The following is a 20,605-nucleotide window of genomic DNA, read 5'->3' as shown; positions in this document are numbered from 1 at the left end:
CTGTCTCTCTCTCTCTCTCTCTCTCACACACACACACACACACGTTTATCATTGTGATTCCTAAGAACAGTAAAGTCAACCCTCAGACTATGAGGTGGTATATCATACTCAGATATAAGTATGTTCAGAGCCATGCTCTGCAACAATCTGACAACCTCATTGGCTTACTCTCTGTTGTCTCCTTTTGTAATCAGGGCCTTCTAGATGTAAAATCTCATGTCTTAGGATAGTAATCAAAGGCCATTACTGCCAGCAGGGCACATTCAGTGCAGCCCACTCAACTGAAAATATAGACCTGTGTGATGTACCCCAGGCAGCAATCGTCTTCTCTGTGTCCAGGAGGAGCAGCAACAGCTGTGGCAAGGTGAGGCAGGTGAAACAGAGATCCAGGACGGGGGGCTATGCAGGAAAAACGACATTAGTGTCTGGAGTCTGGGGTCCACAAGGGAGAGAAAATAATGGAGGTGTTTCCCATTAAGAGACCAGGACCATGCTGAAGACGGGAATCACTAGCCTTGGATGATTGGAGAAAAACCCAACAAGGCATTGGGAAAACTCACATTTTGTCCTTTATTCACCACATGCATTATTTATGCCTCAAAGGAATCATACAGATTATTGGAATGAGACTTTTCTGTTTTAATAACTCGATGGCAAAATCCTCAGAACTCTGTATGCACTGGTGTGCTGGCTAGTTTTATGTCAACTTAACACAAACTAAAGTCATCTGAGAAGAGGACACCTTTGTTGAGAAAAAGCTATCCCATTTGCTAGAGTAGGTAGCCCCCCTCACTGCCTGAGAGAATGTTCTTTTTGATCTTTTGTGAGATTTGCTAGGCGCGGAAGGTAGTCTTATTACACACCGTTGAGCCCTTGAGGCCATCTACTTACCCAGGTTGAAGAAGAAAGGAAGGAAGGGATGTAGAGCAGGGAGCAAGCAATGGGGAAGTTGAGACCTTAGCCAGAGATACAGTTCTTCTTCAGGACCAATAGGCAGAGTAACTACAGCCCGGTTGGCAAGTGGAATTTGATGATGTCGAGGGAAGCTGGGGTTTCTGAGGCTTACCCCTTGTGTCCTCTGAGACCTAAGGTGAGTTGTCTTGTACAAATAATTAAGTCTAGGATCTGTTTGTAGAGCAGAGGAAGCTAGTGGGATTTGAGCTCCTTTTAATTTGTTGTGTCTAGAATCATATTTGCTCTGGGGAGTGAGCTACACACATGACACTAAACCAAAAAAAAAAAAAAAATCATAAAACAGAGTTGAGATAGTCTGTGGTGTCATCAAGTTCCCAGGATTCACAACTAAGGTTGTGACGTGGGCAGTCTGATGTCTTCCGTAAGGAAAACAATAAACTTCAAACTCAACAAAATCACTTCAACAGAACACTTGAGATTTTTTTGCTGGGTAGATTATCGATTGATTGATTGATTGATTGATTGATTGATTGATTGATTGAGACAGGGTTTCTCTGTGTAGCCCTGGCTGTCCTGGAACTCACTCTGTAGATCAAGGTGATCTCAAATTCAAAGATAAACCTGCTTCTGCCTCTCAAATGCTGGGACTAAAATCATGCACCACCACCACCCTGCTAAGTTTTCATTTTCTTGCTATAAGGGTGTAGATGGTTGTCCTAGTTAGGGTTTTACTGCTGTGAACAGACACCATGACCAAGGCAAGTCTTATAAAAACAACATTTAATTGGGGCTGGCTTACAGGTTCAGAGGTTCAGTCCATTATCATCAAGGCATCAAGGTGGGAGCATGGCAGTATCCAGGCAGGCATGGCACAGGAGGAGCTGAGAGTTCTGTCTTCATCCAAAGGCTACTAGTGGAAGACTGACTTCCAGACAACTAGGGTGAGGATCTTATACCCACACCCACAGTGACACACCCATTCCAACCAGGTCACACCTATTCCAACAAGGCCACACCTTCAGATGGTGCCACTCCCTGATCCAAGGATATACAAACCATCACATTCCACTCCCTGGTCCCCATAGACTTGTTCAAAAACATGAGTCTATGGGGGCCATACTTAAACATAGCATAATGCAAAATGCATTTAGTGCAACTTTCAAAGTCCTCATAGTCTATAGCAGTTGCAACAATGTTAAAAGTCCAAAGTTCAAGGTCTCTTCTGAGATTCATTCAACTTAATTAACTGTAATCCCCAAAGCAAGGCAGGAAATCAGCTGGGCAAACTCCAAACTCTGCATCTCCATGGCTGATGTCAAAGTGGTCTTCAGATCTCCACTCCTTTTTCATCTTTTTTGACTGCAACAAACTGCTTCCTCCTGGGCTGGTTCCACTCCCTGTTAGCAGCTTTCCTCAGCATGTATCCCATGGCTCTGGCATTTTTAACATCTTTGAGTCTCCAAGGCAATTTCAATGTTACATCTTCTTCTTTCAGTGTCGGGGATTCCACTTGATGCCTAAGGGCTGGCATCACTTCTCCATCTCTGTCCTCTGTAGCACTCTATGCTCAGGTTGATCCACTCTATTACGGCTGCTGTTCTTGGTGATCATCCCATGGTACTGACATCTTCAATACACTGGGGTGTTCCACTCCAACTAGGCTTCACCAATAGCCTCTCATAGGCTCAATTCAGGGTGCCAAGCCTCAAATCCTTTGCATGACCCCTTCAATCCTGAGCCATCAACTACAGTTGAGGCTTCACCTTCTCCAATGGTTCCTCCAAGAGGCTTCCCTTGCCTCTCACAGTGCTAAGCCTCAGCTTCTCTCCATGATCCCTGCATTCCTTCACAAGCAGTACCACCTGAGTGACTCTTACACATTACCAAGTCCAGCCGCAGCATGAGGTACAACCTTGGGTATCTCTGGAACACAGCTTCTTTGTGATCCCAGAAAACAATTTCCAGAAGATTTCACCTCAACGATGCTGGTCTCTTCTTAATCACCGCTAATTCCTTAGCTCCAGCTAACCAGCATCAATTTTCCCAGTAGATCCTTCCATTCTTAACTCTAGAGCCAGAGGCACATGGCTGAAGCTGCTGAGTTCTGCTGCTTACAGGAACTAGAACATGATCCCCTTGTATTATTACATTATCACTAGCTTTATGTTTTCTAAATCCTTCACTGCCTAAGCTTGGCTATCCTGGTTCTTGCTCTGTAGATTGACCTTGAATGTAGAGATCAGCATGCTTGTCTCATGGGATTAAAGGTGTGTACCACCATGCCTGGATCTAATTTAGCTGGGTAGGATCTTGCCCCAAGGTCCCACTCCCTTAATCTTTATCTCCTAGAACACAAGATTTTGCTCTATTTCACTTCCTGGTACTCCTTTAATACTCAAACCGTATATTTTATATTTTTCCTTTCTAAGCTTGCTATGCTTGTTCAAACTTTTCTTCATAAGACTTAACCAGAGAACAAAGTCTCTGCCGGGCTTTTTTTAAACTTCTTTTGTCAATGCAATTAATCCAAGTCTCTTTACCTTAGCCTCAGGCAAACTTTTCAGACAAGGGCAAAAAGTAGCCACATTCTTCAACAAAATACCACAAAACCAGTCTTTATGCCACATTCTGAAATTCTTCTCCTTTGAAATCTCTTGGGCCAGGTCAACACAGTTCAAATCAATCCCAGCAACAAAGTCTTCCATATTCCTACTAGGATGACCCATTAAGCCCCATTTAAAGCATTCCACTGCTTTCCAAATCCAAAGTCCCAAAATCCACATTCTTTCAAATAAAAGCATGGTCAGGCCTATCACAGCAATACCCCACTCCTGGTACCAACTTGTCCTAGTTAGGGTTTTACTGCTGTGAACAGACACCATGACCAAGGCAAGTCTTATAAAAACAACATTTAATTGGGGCTGGCTTACAGGTTCAGAGGTTCAGTCCATTATCATCAAGGCATCAAGGTGGGAGCATGGCAGTATCCAGGCAGGCATGGCACAGGAGGAGCTGAGAGTTCTGTCTTCATCCAAAGGCTACTAGTGGAAGACTGACTTCCAGACAACTAGGGTGAGGATCTTATACCCACACCCACAGTGACACACCCATTCCAACCAGGTCACACCTATTCCAACAAGGCCACACCTTCAGATGGTGCCACTCCCTGATCCAAGGATATACAAACCATCACAATGGTCTTTGCTATTTTGTGGGTTCTTCTTTTTCCTGCCCTTTATCCCCCAAGTTTTACCCCCTATCACTAGATAGGAGAGAAAAAAGGAAGGATGTGGGGTGGGGAGAGAGAGAGAGCTAGAGATCCCTAAATCTAATTTCTTTCCTTTAGTTTCTTCGTTGAGTAAGACTACTAATATGCCGCTACCAACCCCCGAATGACAACCAGCCACCCTGCCTATCGGGGCCCTAGCATTTATAGACCCTCTGAAAAGTTCCCAGAATTCCAAATGTCACACAATCACAGAAACTATCTGCAGCTGGCAAAACCAGCTTCCACTAGAGCACGAGGCAAATCATAGTCAGCTGCTGTGGATAGTTCAAAGCAGCTCCATATCCTGCCCCTGGAATTAAACCAAACACACGTTCTTATGGTATTTCTGTGTTTTAAAAGAAACCAAAATTCTAGAGTCCTCAAACCTGTTGCTACATAGGGGCAACTTTGTGGCATCTGGAGGAAACATATTTCATAATACTAGTTCCCTAAAAATTTACTTTCCCCACCTTGTAGACTCATGTTCTCTCCAGTCTTTCTATGTTGCTCTCCTCTCTTACCTTCAAGGAACTTCGAAGGCCTAACGGCCTGGAATTTTTTATTTTTATTTTTTTAATTTTCCGTGATCACCATGAATATTCTACCCAAGTAGTGGTGACTGACGTAAGCCCCACCCACGGGAAGAGTAGTCACAACCTTTTCTCCTTAAGCCTCTGCCCACATCTGAAATAGACATACTGCTTCCTTCTGTTGTCTCCTCATTTCTTTGAAATGTAAGACAGATTTATCCACAGAGAGACCAGGACATTCCTGTGCCCTTCAGATCTACATCAACTTTCCAGTGTTCTCTGAATCATAGTAGGTTTAAATTTTATGTGGAAGGGAATGTGGATTTCAATAATAGAACCTGTTCTATCAGGTTTAGGGAAGATGGAGGGGAAAAAAAGCATAGGATAGAAATTGAAGTAAAGGAACATAAAGAACAAAATCAAGCTGTCAATAAAGTGTGTCTCTAGAAAGGGAAGTGACTATTCTTGAAATAATAAAATAATTTATGGACCTATACTACCTTTTATTTATTTATTTTTATTGGATATTTTCTTTGTTTACATTTCAAACGTTATCCGCTTTCCCGGTCGTCCCCCCCAACCCCGCCAACCTCCCTAGCCCATCCTCCCTCCCCCTGCTTCTATGAGGGTTTTTCCCCAGCTACCCACCCACTCCGGCCTCCCTGCCCTAGCATTCCCCTACACTGGGGCATCAAGCCTTCACAGGACCAAGAGCCTCTCCTCAAGTTAAATGCTGGTCTCCTGTGTCTTGAGAGTCCCTATTCAGTTTTTGTAGGATCATAATTCTGTGTGTGATTAAAATGTCCTCATATTTAGAAAGGCATGAACAAGCTTGTTTTCCTTCATTTTAAAAAAAATTTATTATTTTTATTTTATGTGCATAAGTGTTTTGCCTGCATATATGTATGCATATTGTGTGTATGCTTGCTATCTGTGGAGGCTAAAAGAGGACATCCAATGCATTGAAACTAGAGTTGTTGGATGGCTTTAAGCTGCCACATGGATTCTGGGAAATGAATCCTGGTTCTTTCAAGAACAGCCAGTACTCTTACCTGCTGAGCCATTCTCTCCAGTGTCCAGAATTGTTTAGATGTATTAAAAATGAAAATGTGGCTCAGCAGAGGTGCTTCACACCTTTAATCCCAGCACTTGGGAGACAGAGGCAGGTGTCAAAAGTATTTCACTGCCATTTTATGTATTAGTAATCTAGATATAATGAATATTCCACAAAGAAGAACATTTACTGGTCACTTTGCATGTAATAACTTTACATGCAAACTTGTGTATAATATATAAAGTTAAGGCATCCAGAGCTGTACATGTTTCTAGACATCCTAGATAGGACTGCCTAAGGCTGTGTTCTGCAACAGTCTGAGTAGTCCATTGGATTTACTCTTTTTTTTTTTTTTTTTTTTTTTTTTGATTTTTCGAGACAGGGTTTCTCTGTGTAGCTCTGGCTGTGCTGGAACACACTCTGTAGACCAGGCTGGCCTTGAACTCAGAAATCCACCTGCCTCTGCCTCCCAAGTGCTGGGATTAAAGGTGTGCGCCACCACTGCCCAGCTGGATTCACTCTTATCTCCCCCTTTGCAAACAAAGCCAATAGTCCTAAATAGTTATAGCTCAGAAACATGCCCCTGGGCTTATTCTCTGTCATGTACTGTCTGACCCACTCTTTGTGCTCTTCTCTCTCTTGGAAAACAAGGTAGCATTAACAATAAGACAATGTTAGTCTATCAAGGGTTCTATGTATCTTTTCCTCATGCAAAGATAAATTTCATAACTAAAAAAAAAAGCAGCAGGTGGTATGGGGCAATATACTTACTCTTGAATTTAATTCAAATGAACCGGCATCTCTAATTTCAAACCACCCCAGACTCCCTTCTCTGATCTGATGAGCATTAGAGAGGGGTCAAATGCTAGAGGCAGAAGCATTTTGAAGAAATATTTCATTGTGAGGAAAACACTCTAGTTCATCTCTAGACCTTTGGGGAGGCATTGTCTATGCTCTGAAGGAATATACAGAAAGCAGAGCTCTGAATATATATATATATATATATATATGTGTGTGTGTGTGTGTGTATATACACACATATGTGTGTGTGCATATATATATATATATATATATATATATATATATATATATATTTGTAAAAACACACATCGTTTTTTCTTGAGAAAAAAAAAAAGGAGGAGCTTAATAGCCTGGAAGACCAAAGTTTGAATTATTCATTATTTTCCATTTCAATAAATCCAGGTTCTATTTTATCTAACTTAATGGGAAGCATAAAGAAAGATATTCTGGAGCTGGGAGGTGGTGGCACACGCCTTTGATCCCAGCACTCAGGTGACAGAGGAAGGTGCATCTCAGTGAGTTCGAGGCCATCCTGGTCTACAGAGCTAGTTACAGGACAGCCAGGGCTACACAGAGAAACCCTGTCTTGAAAAACAAACAAACAGGCAAACAAACAAAGAGAAAGATATTCTGGGAACTGGTTCTACTTTGGACAACCATCAGCCACTAGCCATTTGACCTTAAGCCAGTCAGTATTATTGGAAATTAGTGTCTTCATATGTAAAATTAGACACTGAAACCCCCTTTTACAAACTATATGCAATACTGCTTTTCTGATCAGTAAAAATGTGGATAACTAAAATCTAAATATTGTATATATATATTTTTTGTTTTTGTTTTTGTTTTTGTTTTTGTTTTTCGAGACAGGATTTCTCTGTGTAGCCCTGGCTGTCCTGGAACTCACTTGTAGACCAGGCTGGCTTCGAGCTCAGAAATCCACCTGCCTCTGCCTCCTGAGTGCTGGGATTAAAGGCGTGCACCAATATTTTATATTGTACATCTCAACGTTACTATCTCCAAGCAAGTAGTGGTACTGATAATACTTAATCCAAAACAAAACAAAACTCAAAGATGAAAAATACAAACCAGATGTGATGGTTTACACCTGAAATCCCAGCACTCGGGAGGCAGGGGCAGACAGAGCTCTGTGAGTTCCAGGCTAGCCTGAAATAACTTGGGGAAAGAGCCCCTAAACTAAAATAAAATTCATTTAAATTTCATGAATTTGTATATATTTATGAAATTTAAATTATATATATATGTGTGTGTGTGTGTGTGTGTGTGTATACACACACACATAGTCTGAAAGCAATTTTATACAATATTCTTAGTGCACCTGTGCTTCACCTATGGCCCATTTTATAAGGTCAGAGGTGTGATTTGTCCACTCATGGTGAAGAGTGTCACATTAGTGCTCAAAAAGCTTTGGACTGCCGGGCGTGGTGGTGCACACCTTTAATCCCAGCACTCGGGAGGCAGAGGCAGGCGGATTTCTGAGTTCGAGGCCAGCCTGGTCTACAGAGTGAGTTCCAGGACAGCCAGGGATACACAGAGAAACCCTGTCTCGAAAAACAAAAAACAAAAACAAAAACAAAAACAAAAAAAAGCTTTGGACTTTGGAAATTTAGATTCTGGAATTTCAGATTTAGGATGCCTAACCTGAGTAGGTATCTATACAACACAATGAAATCAATAAGATATCAGTGCAACACAATGATATCAATAAGATAAGATATCCATGCAGCACAATGACCTTCCTTTATTGGTAGCTGTCGCTCTGGAATGCCTTTACTCTGCGTTTTCCTTATCTTTCTCAACTATTCACAACTTCAGGGCACCCACAGGCCTATTTTAATCACAGTAAGACACTAAACATATTGCACACAATGTAGTGGACACACAAAAAAATAAGACAACAAACAAGGCCTTCACTGTGTCCCATAGATTTGGGTAGGCTGTGTTTTTATTTTCATTTAATTCTTAAAAGGTTTTCATTTCCTTTTGGTTTCTGTCTTGACTCATTTCTCGTTCAGTCGTGAGTTGTTCCATTCCTATACATTTGGCGACTTTCTATTGTTTCTGTGGATTTTCTTCTACCCCATCCTTAAATTTATTTGAACTGTGTCTCTGTGATCTTCTTAAGTGAAAAAAATAAATAAAAAGACTTCAGGATGAGATTTTTTTCTTTAAAAATCAAAGTATTATCTTATTAAATATAATTAATGTAGTCCAAAAATTAAATGGAAATAACTAAGTTTTTTGGTTTTTTGGTTTTGGGGGCTTTTTGTTTGTTTGTTTGTTTGTTTGTTTTGCTCTTATTAACAGTTTTTGCCAGTAGTGTTTTCACAATATAATGTTCTGGTTCTCTTTCTTCTGTGTATTCTGTGTATTCATGGCATTGCAATACACCCCAGAAACATGCTTGACAAATATTTTTCAATTAAAACAAACTAATACAGTTGTACAAATACTTTAGTGTGTGTCTATGCAAGTCAGATTATTTTAAAGTTTATTTACATTATTTCCTAATTGACACCTTTTTTTCCCCTAGAAACAGCTCTATGTTTTCTATTTAATGACTCTGTCTTGTCAATTTTTACTGCTTTCTTCAAGATCCAGTTAAAAGTTGGTACTGACTAGGAAACTTCCTCCTGGTTGGCTAGCTTTTTTTTTTTCAGGTGTTATTCAGACTGCTGGGGAACGTTAACAACACCCATAACCCCCACACAATAATAATGCGTGTTCTCTCTCTCATATGTGTCCCAACTTCCAATTATTATATGTGCTTTGATTCAGGAGTGAGTATGGGCTTAGGTCATGAAAACATGAGGGTGCAGGAGAGGTGACATAGAAGTTTTAAGGAAGGGGTGGAAAGGATATAGAAATCATACAACATGAAAGGGAAGCGTGCTCTTGAGGAGAACTAAAGAAGGGGGCGGGGAGGGGGAGGAAGAACGACTAAAACAAAGTGTATGTGAATCCATGTCATGGAACCTGATACTTTGTATGCTAATTAAGACTCTTTTTGAAATAACAAAATGTGGGTGAGTCATTGGAGGTTCTTGTTTTATGTTAAGTGGAAATAGTCGAGGAAACTTCAGTTCCCCGGTTTTGCTCTATCTATGCACACATTTTCTGGATCATTTCAGCAACACAGACGAATTTGCAGAATGCAATTTCTTTATTCTTTTTGTTTGTATGGTTGGTTGTTTTTTTTTTGTTTGTTTGTTTTGTTTTGTTTTTCAAGACAAGGTTTCTCTGTGTAGCTCTGGCTGTCCTGGAACTCACTCTGTAGACCAGGCTGGCCTCAAACTCAGAAATCCGCCTGCCTCTGCCTCCCAAGTGCTGGGATTAAAGGTGTGTGCCACCACTGCCCAGCCAATTTCTTTATTCTGTCAATCCACTCTCTACCTGTTGCCCATGTGTGAGCGACATAGGTAAGAATCTTCAAAAACATTTCTGCCCCATGAACTTTTTCAAATCTCAGGTTGAGGAGAATAGAGTTGAAATTAAAGCTTGTTATGTAAAACAATTTGTAATTTGAAAATGTAGTATTTTTAAGGACAGGATAAACTAAATCCCATGATCCTGCAACTCAAAAAGAAAAACAAGAAAAAGAAAGAAAGAGAGAAAGAAAGAGAGAGAGAGAAAGGAAGGAAGAGAAAGAGAGAGAGAAAGGAAGGAAGGAAGGAAGGAAGGAAGGAAAGAAGGAAGGAAGAAGGAAGGAAGGAAGGAAGGAAAGAAAGAAAGAAAGAAAGAAAGAAAGAAAGAAAGAAAGAAAGAAAGAAAGAAAGAAAGAAAGAAAGAAAGAGAAGAGAAGAGAAGAGAAGAGAAGAAAAGAAAAGAAAAGAAAAGAAAAGAAAAGAAAAGAAAAGAAAAGAAAAGAAAAGAAAAGAAAAGAGTGCCCAGCCAATCCATTAGAGACAAACAATTAGTACTCTTAGGAGACATTATTTCTCCTCTCATTTCTGAATTTGGTTCATTTCTGAATTAGGTCCATTTTAAGAGATGCATCTTAAATGAACTCACTGTTCAGACTAATTACCTTTCCCTATACCCAGTACAAGAAAAAATCTCCCGAGAGTTGTTTCTCCAAGTTATTCCTTCCAACTCCTGGGAATGGGGGGGAGGGACGCAGGGAATTCAGTATTATAAATAACTTATCTTAGGAAGAACTCTCTAGGAGCTGCCTGACTTCCTAATGAGCCTGAACCCTTTAAAAGTCTCCCCCATTCATTACGGGGAAGGAATGCTTGGGTGGGAACAGGGAGTCTTTGTCACCCCCTTTCTAGGGAGTAAGTGTGGGGTGACAGTTTCTCTACTGGGGGAGGTTGCCCGGTTCAGTAAACACAATGTGTTCACCATGTCCTAAATAGCTGAACACTTACTTCCAGGACAGGCTTTCAAAGAAAAACAATGTTTCTCTTTCTCCTTAGTTTTGCATTTTACCTGGTAAGTGAGAGTAAACACCAAGCCAATGTTTGACCGGTCTTGTGTTTAGTCCCCAGATATTTGCTGAGTAACTATGTTACAGTTTCCAATCAGCAGAGAATCATTTTTGTTTTTGCTTTTCTCTTCCGATAACCTCTTTGATTTTGCCACCCACAAAGCTACTGCTATGGTTTAACTATGCTCCTCCAAAGTTCATGTGTTGCACCCTGACTCTCCGGAGAAGCAGTGTTGAGTGGGAGCAGTTACTGTTAAAGGTGACTGGGTCTCAAAGTCTCTTCCCGAAGCACAGAATGAATGCGGCTCTTACCACAGGACTGGGTAAGTTATCACATAGGTGAGTTCCAAATAAAACAATGACCCTGACCTCTCTCTCTTCTGTCTTTCTACTATGGAATGGTAAAACGAAAAGGCATTCACCTTTCACCCCGAGCTTCCCAAACTGGAGATAAGTGTAAACCAAACACGATCATCCCTTCTCCGGTAATTTGTGCAGCAGTGTGGAATTGGCCATAAAAATGTCCCCAGCTTTTCCTGAACACTTATGATTGTACACCTCTCAGCTTATACTATGTACTGCTACAAACATTATTAGAATATTTGGGTTTGCTACTGGCAATGAATTAAACCCATTAGTTTGTTTATACTTCAAGCATTCCAAGAGTCTGTATCAGACAACTTGTGAATTGTTAGGAAGATCTGTTTTCAATGATTTTGCGATTGGGATTTCACCAGATAACCATGAAATCAAGGTATTTCTTGGGACAAGAAAATAACCTCTAACCTTCAAATAAAGAGCATGGTCAAGGGAACTCACCCTTTGTCATTGTCTTTTTGTATCTTTGAGCATGTGCTATTTGTTTTCTACTTCTTCTACTTTTCATTCATTGTATTACTGGATTCCCTTTTTTAAACTGGAAGCAAAGCATAGTTTAAAGTGTAGCCATAAGACAAGTAACAGGCTGGTGACTTGTGGCATGCGGGCTGTGAGGGAGGACAGCTGCCAGCTTCTGTTGCCCAAGAACATGGCTGCGACTTTTCTTAAGGGAAAGGCCAAGCACAGAGAACCATGTGGGGGAGGATTTCAGCCTTTAGCAATTATTTCTTTTTTTCTCTTGGGAAAAATGCCCTGACTCCCCTTTCATCTGAGGGCCTCATCCGGCTGCAACATCTCAATCCTGGACTCGGTTTCTTCATGCATCTCTCAGAGATGCAGGTCGACCTGCGGAGAGGTCTTTGCAGCAAACAGGGCTTGGGTATTCCTAAGCATCCTCCTGACAGGTGAATTCCTCCAGGCAGACCAGCATCTTAGAACGCTGGGGCTTCAGGAAGCTTGAAAATCAACACGTCTCATATTTGTGAGACATTTTGCTCTTTTTTTTTTCCCTCCCGTGTGCCATAATTTTCAGAAAAACTCCACACAATGAAAGCTACTTTGGGTCTGTCTCTTAGGCAATGTCACTTGCATCACTAGGTCACAAGGTGAGACCAAATCTTTAGCTTTTCAGAAGTCAGAACATTTAGGACCATGGGCTCTTAGTTTCCTGGAAGCATAGTTAGTCACTGTGAGTAACTTGAATGTCAACCTGAGCCTCATTCCCTTTCTACCTGTAACTCGTGGCATGAGATCATAAGAACAATAGCCTAGGTTTTTATGCAACTGATCTATGATGATTGAAACATGGACATGGGGTGAGGAAATGGGAGATCCAAGCAAACTACTTGAAACAATTTCACAAAAATGAAAAGGTGATTGTATCAAGTTTTTGAAAATCACTGCAATATTAGAAGACTCTGGGAAAGTGACTTTTTAAAATGTTACTTTATTTCTAAAAATATCAATAGGTGCTCCCTTTTTAAACTAAAAAAAAAAAAAGATTTGAACATTTATCCGTTTACCTTAATTAAATGGATTAGAGTGTTCTTTGGGGGAAAGATTGAGCTTCCTTCCATGGTAGACAAATATCTTCTCCTGGTACCTCACCTGACAGGCAAGCATTATACAAGTCGCTATAGTTAAAATGTGAATGGTGTGGGGAAATACATTCCTGCTGGGGACCGTTTGTGTCCAGATCATCTTGGCTTTTTCCTAATGCTTGTGTGTCATGCTTTCTGAACAGGTCACGGCTGATGGAGAGGAACAATGAGAGCTCTGGGGAGTTTATTCTCCTGGGCTTCTCCGACCAGCCCCGGCTGGAGATGGTCCTCTTTGTTGTCTGTTCGGTCTTTTATTTTCTAGCTGTCACAGGCAACTCAGCCATCATCTTCCTCTCCCTCATGGACCTCCGGCTACACACACCCATGTACTTCTTCCTCAGCAACCTGTCCCTTCTTGACCTCTGTTACAGCACCAGTAGCATCCCCCAGTTCCAGGTTAACCTCTGGGGCCCACGGAAGACCATCAGCTTCGTAGGATGTGCCGTTCAGCTCTTTGCCTTCCTGTCCGTTGGGGGCATCGAGTGCATTCTCCTGTCCGTTATGGCCTACGACCGCTTTGTAGCTGTCTGCAAGCCACTGCATTACCTGACCATCATGCACCCACAGCTGTGCCTGAAGCTTGCAGCCTTTGCCTGGCTCGGTGGCACGGCCAGCTCGACACTGATGTCCCCACTGACCATGTCTCTGGGGCGGTGTGGTCATCGCCGTATCAACCACTTTGTGTGTGAGATGCCGGCTATCATCCACATCTCCTGTGTGGATACAAGCTGGGTAGAAGGTCTAATTTTCATCCTGGCCATCCCTATTGTCCTTGTGCCTCTCATTATGATCCTGGTCTCCTATGGCTACATTGCTGCCGCCATCCTGAGGATCAAGTCTACAGCTAGTCGGCGCAAGGCCTTCAACACCTGCTCGTCACACATGGCAGTGGTGTCTCTTTTCTACAGTAGCATCATCTACATGTACATGCAGCCTGGCAATGCGGCAAGCCAGGACCAGGGCAAGTTTCTAACTCTGTTCTACTGTCTGGTGACCCCCACCCTAAACCCTTTCATCTACTCTCTGAGAAACAAAGACATGAAGGCGGCCATGTTGAAGGTTCTGGGGAAAGATAGAAACCTGCTCGACCCTGCAGGGCACTGACGGGACCTGGGACTCACCTCACTTGTCCATGTGTTTCGGATCCCATAGTGAATCATAGTGACAAGCCAAAGGTGGCAACGATGTGGGGTCTTGTATCCCATAGGTCCCAGATCAGTGATATATATTACTGTCTGCAGGGAAGGGCCTCCATTTTATTCAAGGAGATAGGGCTTTTTACAAAAAAAAAAAAAAAAAAAAAAAAAAACCATCAAACTGACAGAAAAAGACCTGTGGCTTCCTTTTTTGCACAGAGTGGAGGAAATGATTTATTTACAGCTAACCTGTGATGCTGTTCGGACACAAGAGGAAGGAGGCACCGTCTGACAGAATGTGTGTGCATGTGCCTGTGTGTTGGAGACGTAATGGGAACACTTGCTCTCTCCCATAGAAAGAGGTCTCAGTTTTCCAGCTCTATTGCTCCACCCTGTGGAGCAGACATTCGCCTGTCCTCTGATGGTCACCAGCCAACCCTCCTCCCCACCCCCCGAACATACGGACTTAACTGTTTAACTAAAAGCATTGCTTATTTTAAACTTCAGGTCATGGCCCATGTATAGGTCACGAAGTGAGTTTAATGAATGTAGCAAGCATTTCAAAAGTAGCACAAAACAGAACAGATTGGTCTGTGGAAGCATGAGTCAGCTGTGTGTTTTGATTTGACAAATGTGTTTTGGTTTTTGGATTTTTTTTTTTTCTCTTGTTCTTGAGGCACGATCTCTGTAGCCCTGCGCCCCTCCTTGTCTCCCAAGTGCTGGGATTGCAAATATTTGGATTACCATGTTCAGCTTCGTTTTTGTTGTTTTCTTTTCCTTCTCTCTTATTTCTTTTAGACTTTTGCGGGGCTGGCATGGAAGCCAGGGCCTTGCCTACCCGAGGCAAGTACCTGACCTCGGCACTCTTGTCTCAGTAATGAGTGGGTGACAAAAGCTTGCTGCCAGTGCTCTAGAGTTCTCATAGAACCAGCTCCCGATGGATCGCTCCCAATGAATCAATAAGGCCTTTTGCATCAGAGAAAGACTGGGCGCCGAAGCTGTAAGGATGGCAGGGACTGTCTGGGGAGCAAGGCCATCGCTGCTTATGGAGGAGGGCTAGTGAGAATGAACCAAGATGAGGCTATCAATGGCAGTGATGATGGCGATGCTAACCATGAGGAAATAAAACAACATTCAACCCCATCCTTCACCCTCTGACAGTTATGAAGTAGGACCGTCTTAACACTGAATAACACGTCAGCTCGCTTCACATTTTCCCTTCTGATTTACAGGGAATAGCAGAATGAGAAAGTGAGTTTGTTGTAGATGCAAATAGAATGTCTTTTATTCTTTTCCTTTCAGCATTTTATACAAATACGTGAGTTGCTTCCATTAGTATGTGTCTTAGTCAGGGTTTCCATTCCTGCACAAACATCATGACCAAGAAGCAAGTTGGGGAGGAAAGAGTTTATTCGGGTTACATTTCCACATTGCTGTTCATCACCAAGGAAGTCAGGACTGGAAATCAAGCAGGTCAGGAAGCAGGAGCTGATACAGAGGCCATGGAGGGATGTTCTTTACTGGCTTGCCTCCTCTGGCTTGCTCAGCCTGCTCTCTTATAGAACCAAGACTACCAGCCCAGGGATGGTCCCACCCACAAGGGGCCTTTCCCCCTTGATCACTAATTGAGAAAATGCCTTACAGTTGGATCTCATGGAGGCATTTCCTCAACTGAAGCTCCTTTCTCTGTGATAACTCCAGCTGTGTCAAGTTGACACAAAACTAGCCAGTACAATTGACCCCTTGTCAACTTGACACACAAACACATCACTGGTAAGCCTCAACCCTTAGTTTCTTATTCATCCCCAAGATCTAAATAACTTTTAAAGTCCCACAGTCTTTACAAATTCTTAAAATTTCAATCTCTTAAAATCCAAAGTCTTTACAATTAAGTCTCTTAACTGTGGGCTTCACTAAAAAACTTCCTTCAAGAGGGAAAAATATCAGGGCACAGTCACAATCAAAAGCTAAAATCAATCTCCAACCATCTAATGTCTGGGATCCAACTCACGATCTTCTGGGCTCCTCCAAGGGCTTGGGTCACTTCTCCAGCCATGCCCTTTGTAGCACATTCGTCATCCTCTAGGCTCCAGATGCCTGTATTCCACTGCTGCTGCTCTTGGTGGTCATCTCATGGTACTGGCATCTCCAAAACACTGCATGACCCCTTCAGTCCTGGGCTGTCAATTGCAACTGAAGCTGCACCTTTACCAGTGGCCTTCTGTGGCCTCTCACAGTGCCAAGCCTCAGTCATTCTTCATGACCCTTTCATGCCTCCAAAACCAGCACCACCTGGGTGACTCTTACACATTACCAAGTCCTGCTGCAGCACGAAATAAAACCTTGGTTATCTCTGGAACACAGCCTCTGTGCTCTCAGAAAACACTTCCCAGAAGATGCCACCTCAATAATGCTGGTCTCTTCTTAATCACCGCTAATTTCTTAGCTCCAGCTAACCAGCATCAACAGTCCCAGTAATACAAAGGTTTCACTTTCCTAGTTCTGGTATCTTGTTAATCAGAGCTGATTCTTCAGCCCCAGCTAACCAGAACCACAGAATCTTCACAATCAAGGTAACAATGGCCCTGAAAAGAGTCTTTAATTTTCCCTCTGAAATTTCACAAGCCAGGCCTCCATCTTCTGCACTGTTCTCAACATTATCTTCCAAACTCCTACACAACATCCCACAGAGCTCTTAACACCAAATGGATCCAAAGTTCCAAAGTCCTCCCACAGTCCTCCCCAAAACATGGTCAGGTTTTCACAGGAATACCCCACTATGCTAGTACCAATTTGTCTTAGTCAGGGTTTCTATTCCTGCACAAACATCATGACCAAGAAGCAAGTTGGGGAGGAAAGGGTTTATTCAGCTTACATTTCCACATTGCTGTTCATCACTGAAAGAAGTCAGTACTGGAACTCAAGCAGGTCAGAAAGCAGGAGCTGATGCAGAGGCCATGGAGGGATGTTCTTTACTGGCTTGCCTCCTCTGGATTGCTCAGCCTGCTCTCTTATAGAACCAAGACTACCAGCCCAGAGATGGTCCCACCCACAAGGGGCCTTTCCCCCTTGATCACTAATTGAAAAAATGCCTTACAGTTGGATCTCATGGAGGCATTTCTTCAACTGAAGCTCCTTTCTCTGATAACTCCAGCTGTGTCAAGTTGACACAAAACTAGCCAGTACAGTGGGGTTTACTGTGCTATTTCCACATATGAATAATACAGTCTGTATCGATCGACTCCAGACTTCCCCTTTTCCTCCTCCTCATGCCTTTACATTGCAAAATAAGTGAACATTGAAGTGTTTCTAGTTTGTGGAAACGACATCATCTCTGAGGTGATTAATTTTGTGTGGCAGTTTGGGTATGACACAGATGTTGGATTAAACATCCAACTGAATATTGCTTCAAGAGTAGCTTTTCAGGTTAAACATTTAACTCATCAGCCTTTAGGTAAAGCAAGTCCTGCTTTTATGGTGGGCCTCTTCCGATGCTGGTGAAACTTTAAGAAGAAACACACTGGAGGAAGAGAGAAATTTTGTGACCTTCTCTTGGATTTCAATGCAAAGTTACCTCATTTGTAGTCTCTGTCCTGTCCCCATGGACTTTGAACCTTTCTCAGGGTCTCTCTCTGTCTCCTCTCTCTTTTTCACAGTTCTGTTTGAATAACTCTATCTAGTAGTCTTTAATTCCAAAAAGTTGCTCGGGTTCACATGCTTGGATATCTATGCACGGATTTATTTGTAGCGCTGGGGATTTCTCCCAGGGCCTTCCTTGTATGTGCTGGTCAAGAGCTGTGCCATCCACCTGTGCACTAGCACTGTGCTTGCTTAGATCAAATCCCCTAGCTGCTTAGGTTATACACTTCTCACAGCTCTTCCTCATGCTCAAACAGCATTTTCTTCAAACAGTATGACCTCTGCTGCTTGTCCGGTTAAGATCTTGCCACAAGGCTGTTACAGGCACTGTAGTGGGAAGGGGTCAAGTCATCCTCCCACTGTGCACTCTCTAGAAGAAACACAAATTGACAGAGTCCTTTTCCTTTGTGTCCTTTTTGCTTTCTTTGCATGCATGTTTTTGCTGTCTCTGTTCTGTATCTACTGGGCATGACCAACCACTGTCTGGGCATTTGCACACCATCTTCCCTGAGCAGACTTTCACTTAGCACCACCTGTCTCTGCAAACTGGGTCAAACAGCTGTGCTAAAACAGAATTTTATGTTATGTTGGAATAAATCCGTTAGCGTTTGTTTTTTCTCACAGTTTTTTTTCCCCAAAAGGGGGAAAATACAATTAGCAACTTTCAATTTGTGGACCTCTGCTAATTTCTACATGCCTGGAGTATAATTATATTTATATATATCGGTAATATTAATTATCACAAAATTAAAAGCAGTTTCCACTGTGTAAAATTTAATTTACAACTTTTAATGCATGCACTTAATCCTTTCTAATAAAGTTTCTGAAACTACAGCTTCCATTAGTGACACCCAAAGCCTAGCTTAGAAGATGTATTGGTTTTCACTTAAAAAAAAAAAAAAAGAGTGCTTACTGCTGGGGACTTCTCCCAGGGCCTTCCTTGTGAGTGCTCGCCAAGAGCTGTACCATTCACCCGTGTTACAATAACACAGAGAATAAGAATAGGTGAATGGTCTAGTGACTCTACTTTGAGATTCTCCCTACCCCTTTGCTTTCTGAATAAAGGGAACCATTAGCTCCATTCTTTTCCATTATAAAGGCTTTGTGTTTGGTAGTTTTATTAAGATTAACTATTAAATATGATTGAAGTTTCTGGATGTGTTCCAAATGGAGCTTTAATTGAAAATGTATACTGATTTTACTCTACATAAATTCATCATCTTCATATATATATATATATATATATATATATATACACACATACACACACATATATATATATATATATATATATATATATATATATATATATAAAATTTTGCTTCCTGGCTTGCTAAGTAGTCCTCTGGGTCACCCCCAGCTGCCCTGAGCAGTCTGCTATCCTCAGCAGACTTCCTCCTTCCTCAAACCTGTGGATCCTGACCCATCAGAGGCCTGCAACACCATGACCATGGAGGTTCACCTCCCTCCCAATATCTGCTACAACAGGAACATCCAGGGACCAAAGCCATCCAAATGGCTAACAGCTCTCAAAAGAACACAATCAACAAAAAGCCAGGGTGATCTGAGACCTTCAGAGCCCACCTACCCTACTACAGGAAGCCCTGGATGTCCTAACACAACCGAAGCACACACACACACACACACACACACACAAGACCTTAAATCCAATCTTGTAAAAATGATAGAGTCCTTTAAAGAAGAAATGAATAAATCCCTTAAAAATATAGGAAAATGCAATTAAACAGGTGAAGGAATTAAATAAAACTGAAGTAATAAAGAAAACACAACCTAAAGTAATCCTGGGGATTGAAAACCTCAGGAAGAGAACAGGAAGAACAGATGCAAGCATCACCAACAGAATACAGGAGCTGGAAGAGAGAATCTCAGACATAGAAAATACAATAGAAGAAATTGATACATTAGTGAAAGAAAATGTTAAATCTAGACAATTCCTGGCACAAAACATCCAGGAAATCTGAGATACCATGAAAAAAACCTAACCTAAGAATAACACGAATAGAAGAAGGTCAAAAGTCCTAGCTCCAAGGGCCAGAAAATATTCTCAACAAAATCATAGAAGAAAAAATTCCTAATCTAAATAAAGAGATAAACATTCATGAAATTTATAGAACACCAATTAGACTGGACCAGAAAAGAAAAATCTTCCTGCCACATAATAATCAAAACACAAAATCTACAGAACAAAGAAAGAATATTAAAAGCGGCAAGGGGGAAAGGCCAGGTAACAGACAAAGGCAGACCTATTAGAATTATACCTAATTTCAGAAAAAGAACTCAAAAAGCTAGAAAGGCCTGGACAGATATCTTGCAGCCTCTAAGAAAAAAACCACAGATACAAACCTAGACTACTATACCTAGCAAAACTCTCAAGCATCATAGATGGAGAAAACAAGATATTTCAAGACATATCCAAACTTAAACAATATCTATCCACAAATCCAGCCCTACAGAAAAACTAGCATGAAAATTCTAATCCAAGGATAACTACATCCTAGCAAACACAGGAAATAAGTAATTCCATACCAGCAAAAACAAAGGAAACACACACACTAATACCACCAAAATCAAAATAACAGGAATTAACACTGGCCATTAGTATCTCTCAACACCAATGGACTCAATTTCCCAATAAAAAGACACAGGCTAACCAAATGGAGGAGAAAACAGGATCCATCATTCTGCTGCATACAAGAAACACACCTCAGAAATAAAAGATAGGCATTACCTCAGAGTAGAAGGCTGGAAACAAAGTTTTCCAAGCAAATGGACCAAAGAAGCAAGCTAGAGTAGCCATCCTAGTAAAATAGACTTG

At 41.7% G+C, this 20,605-nt stretch overlaps 1 pseudogene; it reads left to right on the top strand.

Moving 5' to 3' along the window:
* Positions 1-13,144: 13,144 nt before the first annotated feature.
* On the top strand, positions 13,145-14,422 carry LOC110306066 (putative olfactory receptor 2W6 pseudogene; annotated as a pseudogene).
* The last annotated feature ends 6,183 nt before the right edge of the window (positions 14,423-20,605 follow it).

Source organism: Mus caroli, unplaced genomic scaffold (assembly GCF_978045245.1).
Source record: "Mus caroli unplaced genomic scaffold, Mus_caroli_1 scaffold_13, whole genome shotgun sequence".
NCBI lineage: Eukaryota > Metazoa > Chordata > Mammalia > Rodentia > Muridae > Mus > Mus caroli.
This window is presented reverse-complemented; position numbering and strand designations above follow the sequence as displayed.